Genomic DNA, 23,487 nt, shown 5'->3' on the forward strand with positions numbered 1-23,487 from the left:
TTTAAGTCACCGACAGCCCATGTACATTGCATTTCTAAAGGCTAGTGCTGCTCACCAAGATACATTTTCGAGCAACTTTCGTGCAGAGGCTATTTTCTCCTTATATTGCCTATTAAAAATCCGGTACTTTTCATGCCAAAGGTACCCCAGATATACTTCTGGTATATCTGGGGTAGTACTTCGGTAGAAAAAGGTGGGCAAGTTTGACAGAAAGATTTGTTTATGTTTGTATCACCTTATGAATTACTGTAAATTTCTTAATTTTTGCAAGGACCTAATTTTCGCGAATTACCTACAATTTGCGAAAAATAGGTCCTGCGAACAGTTCCGGTAAAATGTTAACACGTTGCAAACTATATTGAGATTCCACCACGTCGCGGAACTTAGAATGCCCAAATTATTCAAAAATTTGAGATTTGACCTAAAGCGTGAAATATTGGGCCTGCGAAATATTGGGTCTGCAACACATGTATGAAATACATGTGTTGAAATTGAACATGAAAAATAGTTCGTACTTTTTTACTTGAAATAAATGCGAAATAGAGGGAAGTTACAGAGTAAAGGGGGCCACCCTTACTTTTCTTGGACCAGGCCTTCGTAAGTCTTAATCTGGCACTGCACTCGGCCTGCACCACACCCTTCAGAACATAGCAAATGGTACAAAACTCGGACTTCTCTAACAAAAGCTGTTTCAAGGTCAAGTAAAACCACGAGGTCTTATGCAATGCTTCTCTTTCCCCTGTTCTTCCCCTTAGAAAAGTAAAAACATTTGCATTGCCACATCCAGTGCAATTGAACGTTGACAATACAATTTCCCACAGAGCCAATCCTAACTGTCTGTTCTTAAGCCCTTTTAGGGGTGAAGCTCCTTCGGGTCTAGCTTTGTCCGTCCGTCCGGCGTCCGTGCTCACAGAAAAAAAAATGTTTGCGCAGTCGACAGGATTTGAACCTGTGCGGGGACCCCAATGTATTTCTAGACCATCGCCTTAAACCACTCGGCCATGTCAGCGGGACGAGTAGGGGGCTCTGAGATATGGTAGTAACTCAAGAGCTGGAATTTGTCATGGATGAAACGTTGCATGTAGCCGCTCAACTTCGTATTTAATCGCGTTAAACTTTGCATGCATTGGCTCAACGTTTATAGACGAGAGGGCGCTGCGGTCAAATCCTCAAATGCGTATGTAACCAAGTTCCATACCACAAATTCTCTTTCTGACATGGACCGTTGGCTTAAGTGGTGGAGATGCGTTCCCATGGCTTCTAGCGGATCTAACCTTATCCGCTAGAAGAACCACTGGCTCTGCATTTCACCGATCATAAAGCAGTAATAATGAAGTTGAAACACAACCCGGAACTCAGCACTACCTGTGAGTAATAAAGCAAAAATCAGCACAACCTATGAACAATACAATCAGTATCATCAGCACTACCAGAGCTTTGCCCCAATCAACATCATTCACCACATGGAGATACGGTCATTTTTGTAAAACTTTCTCTTTAATTAGCACAATAATGTTCCCCATACCACCAAAACAATTTTTGCCTTTTCCACGTGCCTCGCAATTTCAGAGTGCCATTGAGATGTGCGTTTGTCTTGTCATCTGCTGGTTTCCGGTTTAGAATCATGTGTAACGTTAAGTTGCCCACCTGCTTAATAACTGCCTTGTGTGGTAATCCTTTTTGAAATCAAGGATGCGAACCTTGCCTCCTTTGTCTGGAACTCATGGGCTGTTTCCCTGAGCCTTGCAGATATGTTTCACACGTTTTAACAATTCCCAAGGTTAACTGATTAAAGGGTTTTTGGTGAGTCTTAACAAAATGTCTAATGAAACCATATTTATTTTTAATAATTAACAAATTAGCACAATTTAGATATTTGATTTGCAAATTACCGAAAAATACTGCAGAAGTGCCCACTTCGTTCCTGCCCCATCTATTAATATTTTCCAAATTTCGGAATTGGGAAATTTTACGTTAACCGCCCAATTAGACCGGACAAGTGCCCATGTCTAGATTAACCTAATTTTCTGTGAAAATGGGGTGGATGCTTTTCTGTATTTTACAGTAGTTTTGTTTTTTTTGTAATTTCTGACATTTGCCGTAACTGCCAGTTTGTTCCTGAAAATATGTTTTTTCAACAACCCAATTTCAAGGAATTTTCGAAACTTTGCGTTGTCCGAATGGTCATAATGTTGTGCATTAAGCTAAACTATAAACTTTTTTTTGAAAGGGGAACATGGCTGCCTTCCTGTATGGGGGGATTGAAGGGTCCCAAAGGTTCAGTCTAGTTTAACTAGAAAAATGTGCTCTCTACAAAACAAATTTAGCAGATATATTGGGAAAACTGATAAGTCCCAGTGTCATAGTTATTTGAGACTTTATATTTTGCCAGTCTCCCCTTTAACTGATAGGACCTTTACTGTAATGGCAATGTGGCAGAAAGCAAGAAAACGGACTGTGTTAACAGACGCAAACGACCACCCATTGCTAGGCACACAGCACTCTGTTTTCTCACTCGTCATTGTTGTCTCAAAATCGCAAAATTGTGGGTATTCCTCTCATGTGTGTTATCCTCATACCTGTCTGGCTAACTTGATGTGCTTGGAGGGTGCGCCTGCTTTGTTCTTAATTACGGTGATTGCTCTCTGCATTTGGCACTAGTCCTCTCAAGTGGTCCCGCGCCCCCTTCGTGATCGTCCATGCGTACTTACGAACCTGATCAAAGCAAGCAATTCGAATGGAACTGATCCAGTCCTTAAGTCTTGGTAAGTTTTTTGTTTCAACCTCTTTCATATAGAGAGTACCGTGGCTGTGTCTAGACTACAGGTGGTCATAGCCCAAAGCAGTGCTTGTGCAGCTGTCCCAAGATTCCTACCAATCCATGCTGATTCGGAGATCCTCCACCTGGGACGCGTCCTCGGTTGAGCCCAGAGCTCAAACGAAACTTTGCAGAGTGATATAGATTATTCTTCTCGGGGAGGGAAGCAAGCACTAGGAGTGAAGTTTAGAGGAAGTTCATGGCAGAGGGACCAGAGTGTGAGGCAAGGTAAATTTTGAATTCCTATGAACGAGAAGGTGAAGATGAGATAGAGAGAGCGGGCTTTCTGCGAGGTGCCAGGATAACATTGGGAAACAATGAACAGTGTAGAAAGTCAGGCATTGCTTCCTAGTTTTTTTTTTTGCAAAACATGCCACAGAGTTTTATTGAATATCTATAATTTGTGCAACCAGAAAACATTCGATGTCTTCCAGATGTCATTTGTCATTTGCACTATATATTTTTGCTCATCTTATGCTTCCATTTAGTAGTTGTTGAGCCTGTTTTATTGTTGAAAACATTATGGAAGGTAGTGAGCAACACACTACATCTGAAAGTCAAGTGAATGTTTTCTTTAATTGTCGTGCAAACTATGGTTTTAAATAAACTGTTCAGAGGGAGGGGGGTATCAGAGGGGGATTGCTGTCACTTGCAAACAAAACTTTTTGAGTATTTCTTCATTGGCTAAAACATGCACATTGAGGCCATGCCACCTTTTCCCATGTTGATGATATCTATTTTTTTAGGGGGAGGGGGGGGTGTTGGGTGCGGGGTGGAGGGAAGGCACAAGGGACTGCAGGTTAGTGATAAATATGAAACAAGCTAAAAAAAACCCTAAAGATGCCATCTGTTGGAAAGTGCACAAATAAGCTCCCAAACTCAAACATAATCCAGAATTGTGGTTCCGTTTTCTGGCCCATAACGGAAAGCACGAAAGAAACTCCTATTACCAGCCTACTCTGCTTAAAAATTAAGAGGGAGAAAGGGGAACGTTTTTATCAGTTCAATATGGAATCGTCTATCGTCTGAGGTAAAGATCTGGGTACTAAAGACCATGAGTTATAGGTAGAGATATGAGGAGACATTCTGGATACAGGCAAAGGTAACAGCTGAGCATGTAAAAGTGGTGAGTCTGGTACATACCTAAACAGAGGTGGACTTTTGTATTGCTTTGGGATGGTAGGGGCTGATGAAGGAACAGGGGATCTCCAAAAGCTCAAGCGAACTTAGAGAATGATGAAAATAATCCCTGGAGAAGGGGAACAAGAGGGACAAAGGACAAACATATCCGGACCAGGCGGATTTTTTCGGTCGCTCACCAGTCACCTAGCTGTGTTTGGAGTTTTATGTTTGTCCTTTGTCCCTCTTGTTTCCCTTCTCCAGGGATTATTTTCGTCATTCTTGTCCAGCTCGCTTGCACCTTTGCATTTAATTGCATTAGAATTATAACCTTAAATTTGCGAGCTTCACCCTTGTTGGTGTTAGACTGGTGGCAGCTGATAAAACCCGTTTGCTCTACTGATGTCTAACCCCTGGTTAGCTCAGTTGGTAGAGCGCTCCACTTGTAATGGAGAGGTCCCGGGTTCGATACCCGGACCAGGCGGATTTTTTCGGTCGCTCACCAGTCACCTAGCTGTGTTTGGAGTTTTATGTTTGTCCTTTGTCCCTCTTGTTCCCCTTCTCTAGGGATTATTTTCGTCATTCTTGTCCAGCTCGCTTGCACCTTAGCATTTAATTGCAGTATAATTAGAACTTAGAGAAGGCTGGAAAATGGTGGAAAGTGCTGAAGGAGGCCATTGAAGAAAAAAAAACATGGAGGAAGTTTATTTATACTTTGGGCAGAGTTCCTCAAGGGTTTGCTCAAATCAAAGTGTCATGTTCCAATTCATCCATCCATCCAGGATAATAAAATATTGTTGAGCCAAGAATCTTTACATCTAAAATTCACACAGTGCGGTCTTTCTGGTTTCCAGAAGGCTGCCTCCCATTTTCAGCTGTTCTTCTGAGTCCAGCAAAAACTCTGGGCAGCACTCGCCAAATGATAATGCCAACCGTTACTCTAGGAACAACAGTACACTGTAGTCGTTACATGGTGGTTACTGCGATAAAAAGGCAGAGCTTGCCTCATAGGTTGAAATGGTTCCCACTTTATTCGTGTGCAGGGTGCTCAAAGTGCTACTCATGAGGGGCACTTCACTGCCTCACCTTGTGGATCAGGCTATGGTGTAGAAGGGCTTAGAGCATTGTAAAGTGCATTTTTACCTGCAGGCAGCAAATATGTGACCATATATCAGTGTTAACGAAATTGTTTCTATTTTATGCTTTTGGGCTATGTAGGGATCACCCTGTCAGCAAATATATTGGAACAAATTTTCTATAGACAACACGTCGTAGTAAACAAAATGTTGAAAATAAGTGCATATATGTTTAGTTGAGCAATTGGCAGTGACTTGCATAGCATGTGGCTTTCTTTTTCTCTGGGATCAATGTTTTGATGAGTCCAGCCAGCATAGACGATCTCATCATCGGGAAAAAAGCAGTGGCGGTTGTCGAGGTGGAGCTAGCCTGAAGCTCGTTTACGGTAGATCCTGCAACGATATCAACACGACATGAGTGGTAGATTGTCTGGGCTGTGAATTTCCCAGTATTATGCACCTCGGAGTGATGTGTGAATAAAATAACTGAACATGTTTTTACTATTTTTAGGGCCATGACCTAAGCTATTCGACCACTGTTCAATGTCTTTTGGGCAGTTCGATTAAACTGAATTTTGTTTGTAGAGTTCTAGTTTTTTGGGGAAATTGTTCTATTCATCAAATGTGGATATTTTAATCCACACTAATAACCCCATGCACTCTTAGTGGGTTATTCATGTAGGATATTTTAGAATATTGGCAGTAGCCTTTGTCATATAACTTCATACTGACTCCCTAACGTCGGCAGAGAGAGGGAGGGGAAACGTTCCTTGAGAGAGCACACGGAAGCCGACACGGCACCATGAATTACGTCACTAGGAGTGCGACCAGGTGTGGCCCTGAAGACTGAGAGTGAGTTGAGGGGTGCCAAAAATGCCAATATTTATCTTTTTTTACACAACTAGGACATCCAGGCAAAATCGGTTTTCTGTTCTTTACTTCACAAGTGTGAGACGGCAACTTACATGAATTTTTGATCAAAGTCCGGAAATCGTTGCACTCCCGCCCCTTTAAACGCTGCAGAACGACGGTCGCCATGTGCCGGGGGAAGGAGCGGGTTCGCAGTGACCTTACGTTGGCGGAGACGGACTTTGACCTTACACTCTGCAGTTACATTCCAGGATATAGGGTGTTCGCTTACCTCGTGATCTCTAAATGGGTTATTGCTTGTGTTATCTTTCTGAAATTTTTTTTTGGGGGGAGGGAGGGCTGATTTTTTTTTGTAAGCAAAAAAAATTTATTCTGTTATCTCCATTTTTTTTGCACGGATACACTACGACTTCAAGGTCGCTCTTGGAGGAAATGCATAAACAAAGCTCAAAGTTATTTCTGTTTGTTTATATTACTTTGCAAGTCAGTTCCATCACGCGTGACAATATCGTGCAGTTTTGCTTTATATGTTTTGAGTAATCTTTATGGAATTTCGTAAAAAATTTTTCAAATAAAATGTTAATTGAAATCACCGTTCACATGGAGTCATCTGCATGCCATATTTCCTTGCATTTTGAAGACCAGGTGACATTTAGTCTCTATTTTAACCTTGTACGTGGCTCCCAACTTGCTCCAAGACCTCGTTTTTGCTGCTCCCAACATTGCTCCAAAGCAGCTTTGCGCAGTTTCATCCCCGGCAGTGAAAAGGGGGAGATCTGTCGAAAGGTGGAAGGTACAAAATAGCTTGCCGTGTTTGCAGATTTTCGTACTGAAGAGCAGGTTTTTTACTTTCTGCCTTCTTTTTGGCTTATAAAATCATATGCTACAGTAAAATGCCAATTTAAATTCAATAATCCCAACCCAGATTTGTTTCATGGACAATTTAAATTGTTTTATCTGGTACACACTAACAAAACAGTTAATCGAGCTAACTCTATTTCAGTGCTTTTTTTAACTGAATTAAAAGAAGAAAAAAATAACTGCTCACCTGATGCAGAGCTACAATAATGACTGCTTATTTCTAAAACATGCGGCTTTGTTGTGCTTTCCTTGTGTGTCCTAATACACATGAATCCTTGTAGGAGAGGAAGCTGCACTTTTGGGAGAGACCAGCTGCCCATTGAAAGCCACTGAGGACATCTGGTTTGGGTGCTGTTCCTGCACCTATGTCACCAGAGATCAGCATGGTATTGTGAACCACCTGGTTTCTCATGGTGATGAAAAATACAAGTTCCAGCCCCCTCCTATGTCACCTGCCTCTAGATCCGAAGTGCTCAGCAACACTCAAAAGCAGAAAAGTGATAGGTTATTCAAGTGCAAGCTGTGCCCTCAAGCATTTTTTCGGAATTCCTTGCTGATCCACCATATTCAGACACACACTGGTGAAAAACCATTTAAGTGTAAGCTGTGCCCCCAAACCTTTTCTGATAATTTTCATCTAACAAGGCATAATCTAACACACTCAGGTGAAATGCCATCTAAGTGCAAGCTCCGCCCCCAAGCCTTTTCTCAAAATGGTGATCTTCTCTCCCGTAATCAAACACACTCAGGTGAAAAGAGATTTAAGTGCAAGCTATGCCCCCCGGCCTTTTCTGATAATTCTCACCTAACAAGGCATAATCGAACACACTGAGGTGAAAAGCCATTTAAATGCAAGCTGTGCCCCCAAGCCTTTTCTGATAATTCTCATCTAACAAGGCATGATCTAACACACTCAGGTGAAAAGCCATTTAAGTGCAAGCTCTGCTCCCAAGCCTTTTCTCAATATGCTGATCTTCTCTCCCATAATCGAACACACTCAGGTGAAAAGCCGTTTAAGTGCAAGCTATGCCCCAAGCTTTTTCTCAGAATTCCGCACTTGTCCGTCATAATCGAACACACTCAGGTGAAAAGCCATTTAAGTGTAAGCTGTGCCCCCAAGCGTTTTCTGAGCATTTTAAACTGACCTGCCATAATCGAGCACACAATGGTGAAAAGCCATTTAAGTGCAAGCTGTGCCCCCAAGCCTGTTCTCGAAATTCTCATCTAACAAGGCATAATCTAACCCACACTGGTGAAAAGCCATTTAAGTAAAGCTCTGCCCCCAAGCCTTTTCTCAGAATAATGCTCTGATCCGCCGTTATCGAACACACTCTGGTGAAAAGCCATTTAAGTGCAAGCTGTGCCCCTGAGCATTTTCGCAGAATTCACATCTGAGAAGCCATATTCTAACACACTGTTGAAAAGTAATTTAAGTGCAAGCTGTGTCCCCACACCTTTTCTCGTAATTTCCATCTCATTCACCATAATCAAACACATCAGTGAAAAACCATACAAGTGTAAGTTTTGTCCCCAAGACTGCTCGGCATTCCAGGCTGATCCGACATAATCGAATACACACTGGGGAGAAGCCATTTAAGAACAAGCTGTGTATCCAAGAATTTTCTGATAATTACAACCTGAGTGAAAGCCATTTAAGTGCAAACTGTCCTCAAGTCTTTGCTAGTAATTCCAGACTGGCCAGGCATAACCAAACACACACTGGCGAAAAGCCATTTAAGTGCAAACTTTGCATAAAAACCTTTGCTCGGAATTCTCATTTAAGAAGGCAAAATCTAACGCACACTGGTGAAAAGCCATTTTAGTGCAAGCTGCGCCCATGATCCTTTTTTCATAATACTCTCTGATCTGTCATAATCAAACACACTCAGGTGAGAAGTCATATAAGTGCAAGCTGTGCTCCTGAGCCTTGGCTATTTCTAATTTAAGAACACAAACTAACACACTGGTGAAAAGCCATTTAAGTGCAAAATGTGCTCCTTGTCACTTCTCAGAAAATCAGTCTGATCTGCCATTATCAAACACTCGGGTAAAAAGCCATGAAAGTGCAAGCTATGCCCCCAAGCTTTTTTCAGAAAAGCAATCTGATCTGCCATAATCTAACACACTCAGGTGAAAAACCATTTAAGTGCCAGCTGTGCCCCCAAGCTTTTTCTCGGAATTCCAGTCTGATCTACCATAATCGAACACAGTTGAAAAGCTATTTAAGTGCAAGCTGTGTCCCAAGCCTTTGCTGAAATATTCTATATGAGAAAGCATAATCTAATACACACTGGTGAGAAGCCATTTAAGTGCTAGCTGTGCACCCAAGCCTTTCCTAGTAATCTAAGTAGTAATCTGATAAAACACAAGCACATGGCTTAGAAGCCATATAAATGCAAGCTGAGACCCCGAACCTTTGCTCAGATTTCTCATCTCGGAAGCCATAATCAAACGTGAAAAGCCATTTAAGTGCAAGCTGTGCCTGCAAACCTTTTTGTTAGAATTGCGATTTGTACACAACCGAGCACACAGGTCAAAAGCCATACAAGTGTGCGCTTAGTCCCTAAGCCTTGGCTCATTCCGATCTGAACTACAATAAACAAATACACAGCTGTAAAAACGCTTATAGTGCAGACTGTGGAGTTGCAAATTTATGAACCACACCAAAACACTCACAGGTGAAAAGATATACATGTACAAGCTTTGTCCCCAACCTTTGCTTCGAATTCTCATCTGGCCCACCATGTCGTAATGCACACAGGTAAAAAGCCGTTTCAGTGCACGCTGTTTTCCGAAGCCTTACTTGAGAATCGAAATCTGATGAACCATAGGTGAAATAATGTACAAGTGCAAGCTTTTCTTTGAATTTTTTCATCCCTTCATAACGAGTGCACACGGGCAAGAATGACGCATTTCGATCAACCACAATCAGCTGCACTTACACCGAAAGGTTTATGAATCAGCTGCAAGTTTAGCCTTCCATGCTTTGTAACATTTGGAATCATTTGACTCATGCAGAGATGTACACCATTTCAGTTGAGATATATAAATCCATGCAGTGCCCTAAATTGACTGGAATGCAGCACCCTACAAATGACAGCAATGTTTCTGTGCTTTCCTTAATGCCTTTGCCTCATGGGGCATGTGACCAAAGCACTGGATGACGAACCTAATGGCGATTGCATTAATCAGGTGGCAGGGAGTGGGCCTTTGCACTGTCGACTTCTCAGAACGGTTCGTTGTATATCTAGTATGGTTATCACATTCATTGTGCACGCATAGCCAAACTCTTGCATTGCTCATAAGCCTTTCGTCTAAAAAAATGCTACTGTTTGTAATCACACAAATGTGTTGAGGAGTACGGAGCAATTCCTTGCCAGAAGTGATCAAGAGGTTGGACAGTGTATTGACAAACCTTTAACTTTTTCAATAGCTTGAAATAGGTCCGTGTTTTTACTCCTCTACATAAAAGATATGCGCTTGTAAAAAATAAATGTGTGACCAAAGTTTCAATCTAATTATTTAAAGATATAAAGTGTGTCAATTTCAATTCCTATAGTCTTTTCTGCTCTTGCAATCTGGTACTCCAGTGTGGAGGAATTTTATAGGTTTTAATTTTTACATCCCGTAGCATGCCTCTCCATTTTAGCAATCAACTCGGCTGTCAACCTATTTCTGAGTGTGTGTGTGTGTGCACTGCAGTGGTTCGTGCTCCCAATTTGAACTTTGCTATACTTGGGGATAACTTTTCTTGTCAATGCAGTCAAAGGCACTGGCACTTATGCCTTCTCCAATTTTAAGCACTGATGGAACTTGCACGAGCTCTCTTCTCCGAAAGACCAAGAAAAGCTGTCCCCCTAGTATAGTATTCCCACACCAGCAAGATGGTTTTACAATGGACAGCGTGCCAATTTTTAATGCTCCATAATGTGTGTGCAACGCTCGTTTGAAGAGCAAGGTAGAGAGCTGAACTGACTTGAACTTGATCATATTCGAAGTGTTCTTGCTTCCTTCCCTGCACTGGAATCTTCATAGTCATGTATTTATATGAGACCTGCTTTGAGATATCGCTCCCGTATTTAGGTGGGCGTAATTTTCTGTTGCTCCGTATTCTTGTTGCCGACAGTTGTCACTGTGTATCTTTGTCGGAATTCTGAGACCGTATGCCAGACTATGTTTTTTGTACTAAAATGACCATTTTTTGCATGGTTTACTGCATCCTGTGTATTGTTGTGTGCTTAGTATGCATTGTGTAATACATTTGTATATATTTTCATTGTGGTTTTCTTTTCTTACTCTCGTTTGTCTCGAATAAATTCTGCAGATTATAAATGTGTAATCAGAGTTCTGTATCGGTGTTCCTCACAAATAAAGCTAGACAGTTCGAGTGTTGTTTTCCAGCCATTGCATATCTTCGCAGAGCAGCTCTCTGGGCAGTTCTTATTTTGCCATCCTGTACCACGCTGGGACCTCACTGTGGCAGTTTCGTAGCCGTGAAATTGACTGCCGGGTGGATGTGCATACTGCGGCAGATAAGTTTGGATCAAATTGTGGTGGCCGTTCGCTTTGTTTCAGGTGAATAAAGTTCATGCTCTGTCCTCCACCACAAAAAAACTATTTTTTTTTATTACGAAAGTGAACTATGCATAGGTGAACGTTCTTTATTCATGCAAGTGATATCCTAGTGGTCCGAACCAGATGTAAAAGTTTCAGAACTAACCGTTATCTTATAAAAAAGCTAAAAGTAAATTTCTGAAGTTTTTCTCGGAATAACGTTCTCGAATACATGAAGCTGAATGGCACCTGTCACTTAAAACGAACTAGAATGGGCCCTATTTTCCCATTGAAATTTTTAGAAAATCACTTATAAACTTAAATGAAATGATGGTCAGTTCTGAAACATTGGTATCTGGTAGACTGCTAGCGCTACACTTGGGTGTTGAATCAGTGTTCGGCAATCCCTAGTTTATTGTTGCAATGCAAAAGTGCTATATTTATTTGTGGGGGTCACATTATAAATCATACACTTCTTGCTCTAATGCTCTGTTCTTGTGCTCCATCTGCCGAGTCTGCTGGCATCCACCCCTGTCCCTATGAGAAGAGCCTCTAGGAACAAGTCCGTTTCTGGCTCCGGCCTTATACCCTGGCAGTCCGTCCCTATGTGCCTCCGCCCACAGCTGGTGCAAGCAGTCTCTAGATCTTTGGTGAAGTGGGACCTCCATTTCTGTCTTCAGAGTCCCTGCCCATGCATTAAATAAGAAACTGCTTCCCCCGGTGTTGTCGTAAAAACTCTAAATTCTGTCCTGTTCCCCGTACATCCATGGCGATGATTTCTACACCAACCTATTTTTTCCAACGTCGTGTCTCTTCCTCTCGCGTGAGTGTCCTCGCTTTCTAGGCGTCGGCTACAGCATTGTCCTCCGGCTCCTTGCTATCCATTAAAGTGTGTGTTGGGATGTGACATTGACGTGCAGGCATCCTTGTTCTTTTCCACCGCTTGGTGCTCCGGTCCCTGTAGAACATGTAGGTCCAGATCTTGTCCACTTTGTCTAATCCATATGTCTCGGTCGCCTCTCGTAGCAGGTTTTCGCCACTGTCTCCTTGGCCTCGACGCTCGACCAACCGATGTCTCCCTGAATTCTTCATCGGAGCCATTGAAGGGAGCTCCAGGGGCCCTTCTTCCCACCTCTTGCTGCCTTGACTTTAGAAAATTATGCGTGTTTGACTCGAGGCAAATCGCCCCGTTCCCGTAAGTGATGCCTGGAATAAGTGCCACCTTCTACAGGCTCCCAATACTTCAAAATGGTTGAAGGCCCAAATAGACCTCCTCCCGAGGACCTGTTTTCCCTTGATTGCTCTTTTGCAGAGCTACTCTTCGTGTTTTGCCAGATAATTAGGCCTGCCCTGCTGTAGACGTTTCTGAAAACTTGGTGCCCCCCTCTGTCACTTGACTCATCGTTATGTTCCGACGTATGGCACATGAGATTATCCAGGAACTGAGGGCAAAGTTTATGTTGGTTGACTATTTTGAAATTTTAAAAGGCAGTATTTTTCTGTTTTCTAAGTGACTAACTGTAAGACAGTGAACCGTGCCGTTCAGGGATATACGTGAGTTGGCTGGCATGTGTATAGGTCAGAAGAGCTCCTAAATAAGCGGCGTACATGAACTACAGCTGGTGCTTTTCTAGCTATCCTCAACGTTTTTATGTCACGGGTAGGACAGACCACGCAGATCTTCCCTCGGCTCGTCCGATTGCAAAAGAGCACTGTTTTGGTAACGCGCGGCAAAGCCTGTTTCAAGCATTGTGTTTATTAATGCTTTAGCATTAGTACCTAGGTGGCAGAGAGATGCATACGGCATCCGTCTGCGGACAGAGCTGTGTAAAGGAAAGCGTGCCACATTGAGAGGAGAGTAGTGAAGGAACAATGGCGGAGAGGGAGACGACGGTCATGGGGCGGAAGCCAATGCACGCGTGGATGCTGGGGTGAGTAAACTTGCTGGTGTGCAGAGCGTGTATGCCTTGGTTTCTGCTGCAAAGTAGAGTGTGAACTAAGTACCAGCGCTGGTTTAAGTATGCAGAAAGATATGGATGGAAGATACATTTGTGGATCCTTGGGGAATGCGTCGGGATGACTCTTGAAAAACGCCACATATGTTCCCCTTTGAGAAACGCTAACACTGAATCGTATTGAAGTCAAAAAGAGGCAGCGTAAAATAGAGTGAAAACAGAAAAATGAAGGGGTCAGCATTGGCATTTCTCAAAAGGGGACCTGTGTGGCATTTCCCAAGGGTCATGCTTATGCATTCACTAAGGATTCAGCAAAGGATCTTCCTGTAATTTTTGGTGAAGTGGTAAACGTAGTAGGACATTTTAATGAAGCTTGAAAACGTGGCACACATAGCAATGCTAACAGACCATTTTAGTGCTGAGGCGTTAAAGTGGTGGTTCGATGGTGTGCCCAGTACATAAAGCTGGATAATAAAAATGGAATATACAGTGCTTTACCCCACTACATCTCCTACGGCAAATATGGTGTATTATTATAATTCGGAAAAAATAGAACTGAGAAAGGAATATGTCTCATCAAAATGAATATAAAAAGCGCAATTGGAGAACCACTTGCATGTGTAGTAAGCGCTTCAGCGAAAGTGACTCCTTGTATCCTGTTGGCTCCAATGTGTTCTGTGAGTGCCAGTCTCTTATTAGTTCAAAGTTGATTCCTTTTTGAATTTCATAAACCAGTAAACAAACATTTCCTCAAAATAACTGGCACGAAGTAGCGGTGGCTGACTTCCGGAGTCGTTTCATTGAAATCTCTGCTTATTCACCTTGTCGACGCGAAACGTGCAAGACCCCCTCACGATTGAAGTCTTAAATCCAGTAAGTCAGTGGCACTTCAGCGTCCCAAAAAATGAGAGGTATACACCTGCTATTAAATGCTAAATTTTGTATGTTTAATTTTGCGAACGCAAATAATTGAGCATAATGCATGATGCACTTCTCAGCAAGCTATTTGAAATCAGTAAAAATTTGGTAGAACAAATTAATTGTTTCATTTTGCCAGGCCGTGTCGGACAATTTAAGAAGTGAAAATTTCCGCTTTTCGAGCGGTACTGGCAAGCTTTGCCACGCATTCGATGCGGAGGAGATAAGCGTCGGTTACTGACGAGCAGCAACATTTATGTTATCAAAACAAAAAATTCAGTAAAATTTAAATATAGTTACCTGTGTTAATTGTAACTTTTGCATGCAGCTCATCCATAGCTCATGCGGCTCACGCATGAGCCGCATGAGCTATGGATCACCTGTGTCACACAAGTGATCGCAATGCGTGAGCTGCATGAGCAATGGATGAGCCGCATCGCGATCGCAATAAATCGTTATGGCCATATCAGAGCACGGCTCTGGGCCATACGCTCGCGCAGCGCCCACTATGGTGGTTCAATGGTTCGGTGGGTCGAGCAGCGGCAGGCGCACTGTACAGAAAGGGACATTTCTCGGCAGGGACACGCCTTGGAAGGCTGTATGCTACGCAAGGATATACCAAGGAGGAAAGCTGAGGTCAGTGCGGATTCTAAGCCATTCTATTCTCACCACGATGTGCTTGTTGAAAAGAAAAGTCCCCGAGCCGTCTGGAGGAACCTATATTCATTGCTCTCGTGTCCCATATTTTTTAGAGACGTCCACTAAGATATGATCAGCCGCGGTAAAATTTCACGTTTCAAGTTGCTTGGTCAACAATTTGTTTTCCTGAATTCGTAGTTCACGATTATCAAATGAATTGACGCTAACCACACGGGCACTTGAACATTGAAACATACAGGGTGTCACAAAAAAAAATTTACCCGGTCTTTTGTACTGCAAAAATAAACTAGGCATCGCCGAACGCTCATTCTCCGCCCAAAGGTAGAGCTAGAGGTCACAACCAGATGCCAAAGTTTCAGCCCCATCCGATAACTTAATCAAAAGTTATGTGATTTTTTGAAAATTTCAATGGGAAAATGGCGGCCGACGGAGTTTTCAAACTCATGGGGCTCTATGGCTCCAGAAGCCGAAAACGGGCAAAAATGGGCTCCATTTTCCCATTGAAATGTTTAGAAAATCGCCCCACTTTTGATTAAGTCATCAGATCGGGCTGAAACTTTGGCATCTGGTTGTGACCTCTAGCTCTACCTTTGGGCAAAGAATGAGCGTTTGGCGATGCCTAGTTTATTTTTGCGGTAAAAAACACCGTGTAAATTTTCTTTTGTGACACACTGTACATTAAAGGGATTGAAAATTTGTGCAGAAATTCCTGCGATTTAAGCGCAGTCTTGACCGGCGAGCAACAACGCGAAACGTCATAGTAGAAAGCAAACAATACGATCTTGGCACTCCGCACAATTTTATTCAATGTAGAAAACTAGCAAAGATTACGATGAAAACAACATGAGTGTTGGAAGTAACGGTATACAAGACAACTAGTACTTGTTAAACCAGTTATATGAGAGTTAGTATACGTAATGCCTCCTTTTTTTTTGCAGAAGGACCAGATCATAACATGGCTGTTACATAAAACAATTGAATATTTTACGTACGTTCTCTGCAAAGTTGTTGCTATTTTCTGTACACCCAATAAAAGAATTGCTATATCTCTTAGGGTCATCACAAATATTCAATCTCAGCTAGTCCTCATTCACAAAATAGTTACCACAAATGCAACCTTCAAAGTGCCGGAACAGTGGCAGTCAGGAGGTGCTTTTCTCTTTTGCTGAAATCGATTCCTGCGGACTCGAGAGAAAAAAAAAAAGGAAGTGGATATTCTGCCGGCAGCCGGCTCAATAGCCCGGGGAAAAAAAGTGCCGGCAGTTGTGCCCCATTGGGCCTCGTATAAAACGAATTGAACACGGCTGTTTGAAGGCGCAGTGTAGCTCAGTGGCAAGGTGCTTGCCTCGTACGCAGCAGGACCCTGGTTCGACTCTATACTCCGCGACAACTTTTCTTGGCGATGCAGTGGAAGGTACAGGCCCGCGTACCCTCTCCCATTTGAGTGTACGCAGGATCTCCTCCTCCCCATTTCCGGGGAGAGGAGGAGAGCCTGCCTACACTCAAAATGGGAGAGGGGACACGGGCCTGTACCTTCCACTGCATTGCCAAGAAAAGTTGTCACAGAGAATAGTTCAACCCACCGTGTCCTTTTTTTTTAAGTTTGTTGTTTTGTTTTGTAGAGGCATTTGGCGACATTTACGCCATATCTTCTTTTTTAGGATTAACACTAAAAAAAATAGTAAATAAATAAAACGAATGTTGTCGACGAAGCTTCGCTATGGACTCCCTTTCCGGGGGTGAATGGAGGACAGCGGGGCTTGGGCCGCCGCGAAGTGGCGTGTACTGCTAGGCCAATTGAGTCAATATTTTTCTAATGAGCAGCCGCAGACTGTCGCCGCGAAGCGGCGTGAACGCAGGCGGGGGGATGTGTTAACGAGCTTCCCAGTGATCCACGCACCGTCCGAAACTGCCAGCATTTTTTTCCCCGGGCTATTTTGCCGGCTGCCGGCAAAATAGTCTCACCCAAAAAAAAAAGTACCTGCGAACATTTCGCAGTAGCCTGCGCTGCTTTGACAGCTCTTGTTGCTTCCGCTGTTGTCGCAACTTGTTGTGCTGCACAGAGAAGCGGAGACATGTAATCTGATAAAACCTATAGGGTCGCTCTATATTAATCGCCGCCCGATCAGTCTCAGCCTTGCTCGTCCTACAAGGAGTGGTGCAACACAGGAAGACAAAGAATGGGTTTACTGTACTTCCACGATGCCCTCCCTCGGGAGCCTGGGTCAGTCCGGGCCTGCTGACCTTGGTTGTTGCCCGTCGTTTCGAGCTTGCAATCGGAGTCTGTCCAAGCCTGCAGATCGTCCTTCCCATGCCAGCGCAGCGTAGGCTAGGTGTTCCGGGCTATCATTACTCGAGTCTCGCTGCGGAACCACTCCGGGAACATTATGGCCCAAGCCGGAATGGCCAGGGCTCATTGTTCCCTTTAGTCCTGTTCCGAACCGCGCTGGTGGACCGCTCTGGGGATGCCCAAGGGTGAGACCCGGCTCCATCGTTCCCACTAGGCCTCGCGCGGCACGCTCCTCGACGGACCGCTTTTCACATAACCTTCGCCCCATTGTCTTCCGGTGTGGTGTGCACAGCAATCATCCGTTGGAATTTGAAGGGAAGACAGTTATCATGGTAATTGATACGGGAGCAGCGGTACCAATAATGCCAGAAAGTTTGTACAAGCACTACTTTCTCTATGAAAGGTGCGAAAAAGCTGATTTAAGCGCGGTTCAACCCGACTCGGAATATGGAATTCGGGAGCCGGAACCCGTACTGACGTAATCACTTCTGGCTCCCACTTACAGGAGCTGACGTCACGGTTTGATTTGAACTGCACGCGGCACGGGTCCCCGTATACGGGAGCTGACATCACGGCGGCTCCCCAGGCAACCAATCAGCGGCTGTCGTGAAGCCGGGTCGTCGCCCGGGCAGCGCGGCCGCGCGGCGCGCTCCGTCTAGAGCGGCACTCGCTTTGTTTCGGGATGGCGTCGTCTCGGCAGGATCCCAGCTACGAAGCTCGAATTGCGTCACTTATGAACCTTTGTGTAGTGAGGCGCGTCACAAATGCAAGAACTATCAACTGGCGTTGGCTGACTACTTTCGCCGCTGCGTGTGAGCAGTACATACGGAGCGTGAAGAAAAAGAAGAAGCGAAAGGCCGTCAACGAGCTCCTGAAGCCTCGAAAAACGCTCGGCGAGTATGCCACCATCGTGAGACGGATGTTCGAAGACCCCGACGGCCGGGAAAGCTTCGAGTGCTTTCGAATGTCACGAGCCAGGTAGGGTGTGCTGCTTTTTATTTTGGATTATCTTCATGTTATATATCAAGTGGCGTGCCGCATGAGCCCGCGCGTCGCTCGCAGGGATACTCACCTGGGGCGTGCGCTCCCGCTGTGAAAGCACATTTATATCATTTTTAACGCGGCAAGAACACGAGAGCAGCTTTCGTAAGAATCACAGGCTTGTCAAATTTTACTGCGTCTGTGCTATAAAAAAATAGCAATCGCATGCACATGTGCAGCTTGTACGACACACTCTTTCGGTCCACTAAATCTGGTCACGGTGTTGTGCTCCTTTGAGTGCATGTATGACGGAAGCCCGTTGTGCTTCCTTGTCCTTTGTGCTAGCTAGGATATGTGCTTACTAGCTGCTTATGAGTGAATTCTGCACGAAAGCTCGCGCTGTAGAACCCAGGGATCTTGGGTTCAATCCCCACACCTGCTTGTTTCAATCTGGATGAGCATCGTACCAGCAGACATTCGTGTTTCACTATTGCGTGACGGGTGTTAAAGACCCCAGGCTAGCGGTCGTACAGTATTGCCTAAAAACTAGTCTACAGCGCGTACCAGTGTCCTTTTTGACCTTTTTAACCTTTTAAGTGCCGGATGTAGCTCGCACGCACAATGGGTGCAGCTAGGCACGTAGCCAGGATTTTGTTTTGGGGGGGAGGGGATTTTGTCGGTCGCAGAGTGCCCGAGGCTGGTAAAACATTGTGTATAAAAAAGGAGAAAATAAACAAATGAGTTGCTTCATTGCAATTGTAGTGAACAAGCATGCCCTCAAAGCTGGAGGCGTAGCACATTTGCTTATTAATAACATCCCACAGCCTTTCCGGTCTCTTTGCAAGCCACTCACTGCCTGCCTCTACAAACGGCCTTAAGAAAGGCCGCTCATATTTGCATTGACGATGCCATTTCATCGGGTTGCAACCACATTCCGTGTCTCCGAAATCATGTGAATAAATGATCAAAAGCAGTATCGAGTTGTTGAATAGTGGAATAGTTTATTCCAGGTTTCTTTCAATGTACGTTTTCCAGAATCGTCTCACTTAAGCACATGTGTGCTTGTGTGTGAGAACGGGCAGTCCAATTCTAAGAGTCTCCCCCCCCCCCCCCCCCCCAGTTCTTTCACTTGTCCCGGTCCTTGTGGTCGCTACGATACCTGTCGTAGATCCAGGGGTACCGCTGAACTAGCTGATTTAACCTATTGGATTTCTCGGGTACGTCAAACGCAGCGGCACTCTTCTTTGCAGCTTGAGCAGCTTTCCTCGCATCGGAGACGGGCGGGAAGGTCATCGTCGCAGCCTTTCTCGCCAGCAAGCAAAGAGCGTCTGCGTCTGAGCCATTTGCACGCGGAACGACGTGAACGCCGGTGGCAAGGGGGGCTGAGAAGAAGCGCGCTGCGCTGATTGGCCGCAGAGGAAATACGGAAACCTGCGTCACAACCCGGGAACGAGAAAGTTGAAAATTTTTCAACTCTTCAGTCCGGGTGCCGGAAGCTGTAATTACGTCACCACCGGTACGGAGGGAGCGCTGACGTCACTTCGGGTTCCGGCTCCCGGATTTGTATTCCGGGTCTGTTTGAACCGCGCTTTACGCCTTCGAACGTATACGGGAGAAAAAAACTGAAGATTCATGAAAAAGTGAAAGCTGCTTACAACTCCCTGTAACGCCGAATTGGAGCGCAGCTCTTGAGGAGGAGGAGGGAGGGGCACAGGGGGGGGTTAAACTAACCAGGGGGGGTCACGTGACCCCCGATGCCGATGATGTAATCACTGAGGTCACTGATGACGTCATCATTGACGATGACGATGCGGGTACCGATGACGTCATTAGTGACGTCACTGATGACTTCACCAGTGATGATGACGATGACGATGCGAATGTCGGTGACGTCATCAGTGACGTCGCTGATGACGTCATCAGTGATGATGACGATGACGATGTGGGTGTCGGTAATGTCATCAGTGATGATGACGATGACGATGCGGATGCCGGTGACGTCATCAGTGATGATGACGATGACGATGCGGATGCCGGTGACGTCATCAGTGACGATGACGATGTGGATGCCGGTGACGACATCAGTGACGTCACTGATGACGTCATCAGTGATGATGACGATGATGATGCGGATGTCGGTAACGTCATCAGTGATGATGACGATGACGATGCGGATGCCGGTGACGTCATCAGTGATGATAACGATGACGATGTGGATGCCGGTGACGTCATCAGTGATGATGACGATGACGATGTGGATGCCGGTGACGTCATCAGTGATGATGACGATGACGATGTGGATGCCGGTGACGTCATCAGTGACGATGACGTCATTGGGGGTCACGCGACATCGGCGGGGGTCACGTGACCTCAAGGGAGTCACGTGACCCCGGTGGGGGGCTCGCGCGATGCATTATGGGAGATTTCCCATGATGCACCGGGGTCACGTGACCTCGGGGGGTCACGTGCCCCCCCACGAGGTCACGTGACCCCGGTGAGGGCCTCGCGCGGTGCATTATGGGACATTTCTCATGATGCACCGCGCGGTTACGCCGACGCCGACGCCAACGCCGACGCCGACGCCGACGGCGACGCCGACGGCGACGCCGACGCCGCTCAAGCCGGAAATGGGCCCCGAAGAGCTGCGCTCTAAAAGCAAATGTCAAAGTGAGCAAAAAGGGGGTGTTGTGACTTTGCCTTTGGTCATCATTCAAGGTCATGGAAGAGGAATGCCCGCCCTTATGGGCAGGGATTGGTTGGAGAAACTGAAGATAGACAGGAAGACTGTATGCAGTTGGTCGACAGGGCAAGGTGTACATGAGCGAGTGGAAACTCTGCGCAAGAAGTTCCCAGAAGTGTTCAAAAGCACACCATGGATGATGAAGAATTTTGAAGGGCACATCATTCTTAACGGGGCGCCAAGCCAGTGTTCGCTAAAGCCAGACCGATTTCTTTTGCTGTCAAGGAGGCAGTAGGGAAAAAACTAGCGAAGGTGGAAGAAGATGGAGTCATAAAAAGAGTAACGAAAAGGGATTGGGCCACGCCTCTGGTTGTTGTCCAAAAGAGTAGCGGTACGGAATAGCAATTATGTGGCGATTACAAGATTGCCATTAATCCTGTTCTGAAGGCAGACCATTATCCCCTGCCTTTGCCAGAGGACATGTACACTCTTAGTCCGGTAACGGCTAATGAAACAGCTACTGCCTATTTAGGCGTGACATACGGTGGATTTCGGCATGACAAGAGAGTGACCCTGAAAGTAGCCATGACAGTCCAGCGTTGCAACGTCATCCTAGACCACTTAGGCGTTACAAGCTGTTTGTCACGCTGATAGTGTAACAGCGATAGAACGAGTAACGGCTAAACTCAGAGCGCAAAAATAATAAACGTACAATTTCAAAGTTCGGGTCTAGCCGGAGGCAGCGTGCGTTGGCACTGCTACGATCAAAACAAACCGACAAAGCGCCGGTCCCGGGTCCCGAGCACGGTTGACCTTGAAGGTCTGGCGCGAGAGCACTCGGTTTAACAACGGCTAACATGACTGAACGTGTTAAGAGGGACCTCTTCATTATACTTTTTCAGGGGGAACGAGGGGGCGGGGGAGTCGGCGAATCGGCGATTTTTGGACTAACCCACGGCTTCTTTTTTCGCCACGGGAAGTCGCGCAACGGAGTGTCGGACTCGGATTCGGTGCCTCGCCATTGTCTTTGTCTCCGAACTTACGGACCGCAAGGAAGAGTTGCGCTGCAATGTTCACATTCGCAGACATTCGTGGCGTAGTGCGCGGCCATTGTCGCCATGAAGGTTGCGACTGTCAGGAGTTTATGAGAGAGACAGGTGGCCCCAGTGGAAGTGAGAACGTTTCATCTCTGTTCGGCTGGTGCTAATACTGTGATCATACACCTGCAAGCCATGGGCGTCTTGAGTTTTTAGGTCAGCGTGTGGCTGTTTTAAAATTTACAAATTGTGCTTAAACCCGCCGAAACCTTTGAACCTCGCTGGATTAATTTGAGGCTCCGCAACATCCTACAGAATCTCCACCTTCTTCAGAAATAGAACGCCGTTTCCTGTTTGCATTCTGTTCACCCTTAAAGACGAAAGGCTTAAGCATCTCATAAATATAAAGAACGAAATTGCCTTAATGTACCCCACTGTCACCACTAATCATGAAATTGAAACTTTTTTTTTTCTTTTTTTAACGGCCGCACTAAACTGTAGAAAGCGCTTTTAACCATGGTTCAATACAGTCAACACCAACTAGCCCAACAACAAGTTCTTTTACAAACTGTTGAAACTCGGTTATTCTCGTTTTCGATCCTTGCTAGGTTATTTCGAGTTGACATAAGGTTTTTGCATATGGTCTCTTATTTGTGCTTCGACCGCTATAAAAAAAAACATAAAACAACAAGCAATTGCAAGAGACTGTGATGTATTTCTGCACATTATGCGCAATGGACGTGGGGATAATACTATGTCATCTGTCCCTTTGCAGTTCACATTTTGGGTTCGAAAGCGTTTACCGACATTAGCAATTTTGAACAGATTAGACATCGAATGCCGCCGTCTTGCATTTTAGAAGAGGTATATACGTACAACGGTATTTTTAATTGTAACACCAATTTTCATTGCAACCAATTGGCTATTACCTTATGCGAGGGGTCATATTTTTTACGTCAATTTAAGCCTAAAAGTGTCATTTGCCTTTAACGCCTAAATGGCGTCACAAACGTCACATCAATATTGGCGTGACTTTTGTAATGCAGATATCTGCGTGGACATGCAACGCCGCGAGTAGCCGTTAAAAAGTGGCACCTTTTCACGTCAAAATAGCCGTTACCGAACTAAAATTGTAACGCCTACACGGCGCCACAGAAGTCACGTCAATATTGCCGTTACTTTTGTAACGCCAATATCGGCGCCGCGAGAAGCCGTTAAATAAGAGGCACTTTTTCACGCCAAAATAGCCGTTACCGGACTAAGAGTGTACTCCCTGTTGGCAGGAGGAAAGATTTTCTGCGTACTACATCTGTCACAGGCCTATCAACAAGTACCGCTCGCTGAGGATTCTGAACCATTACTAACGGTGAACACGCACCCTAGGCTGTTCCAGTATCACAGGCTGCCGTTCGGACTTTCCAGCGCTCCGGCGACCTTCCAGCCCTTAATGGATCAAGTTCTAGAAGGTATCCCGAAAGCGGGCTGCTATATTGATGACGTGATCATAGCAGGCGAAGACATCGATGGGTGTGAAGGAACCCTGGGAAGGGTGCTGCAGCGGCTGGCTCCGTACAACCTCACGGTGAAAGAACAGAAATGCCAGCTCTTCACGAACTCTGTTGTCTACCTCGGACATAAATTTACAGCGGATGGTATTTATCTCACAGA

The 23,487-nt window shown here is 45.1% G+C and overlaps 2 pseudogenes; one reads left to right on the forward strand and one right to left on the reverse strand.

Moving 5' to 3' along the window:
- The first annotated feature begins 2,683 nt into the window (after positions 1-2,683).
- On the forward strand, positions 2,684-8,004 carry LOC115316401 (annotated as a pseudogene).
- A 3,752-nt stretch (positions 8,005-11,756) lies between these two features.
- On the reverse strand, positions 11,757-12,360 carry LOC115316402 (annotated as a pseudogene).
- Between the last annotated feature and the right edge of the window lie 11,127 nt (positions 12,361-23,487).

Source organism: Ixodes scapularis, unplaced genomic scaffold, assembly GCF_016920785.2.
Source record: "Ixodes scapularis isolate PalLabHiFi unplaced genomic scaffold, ASM1692078v2 ptg001953l_1___fragment_1__unscaffolded, whole genome shotgun sequence".
NCBI lineage: Eukaryota > Metazoa > Arthropoda > Arachnida > Ixodida > Ixodidae > Ixodes > Ixodes scapularis.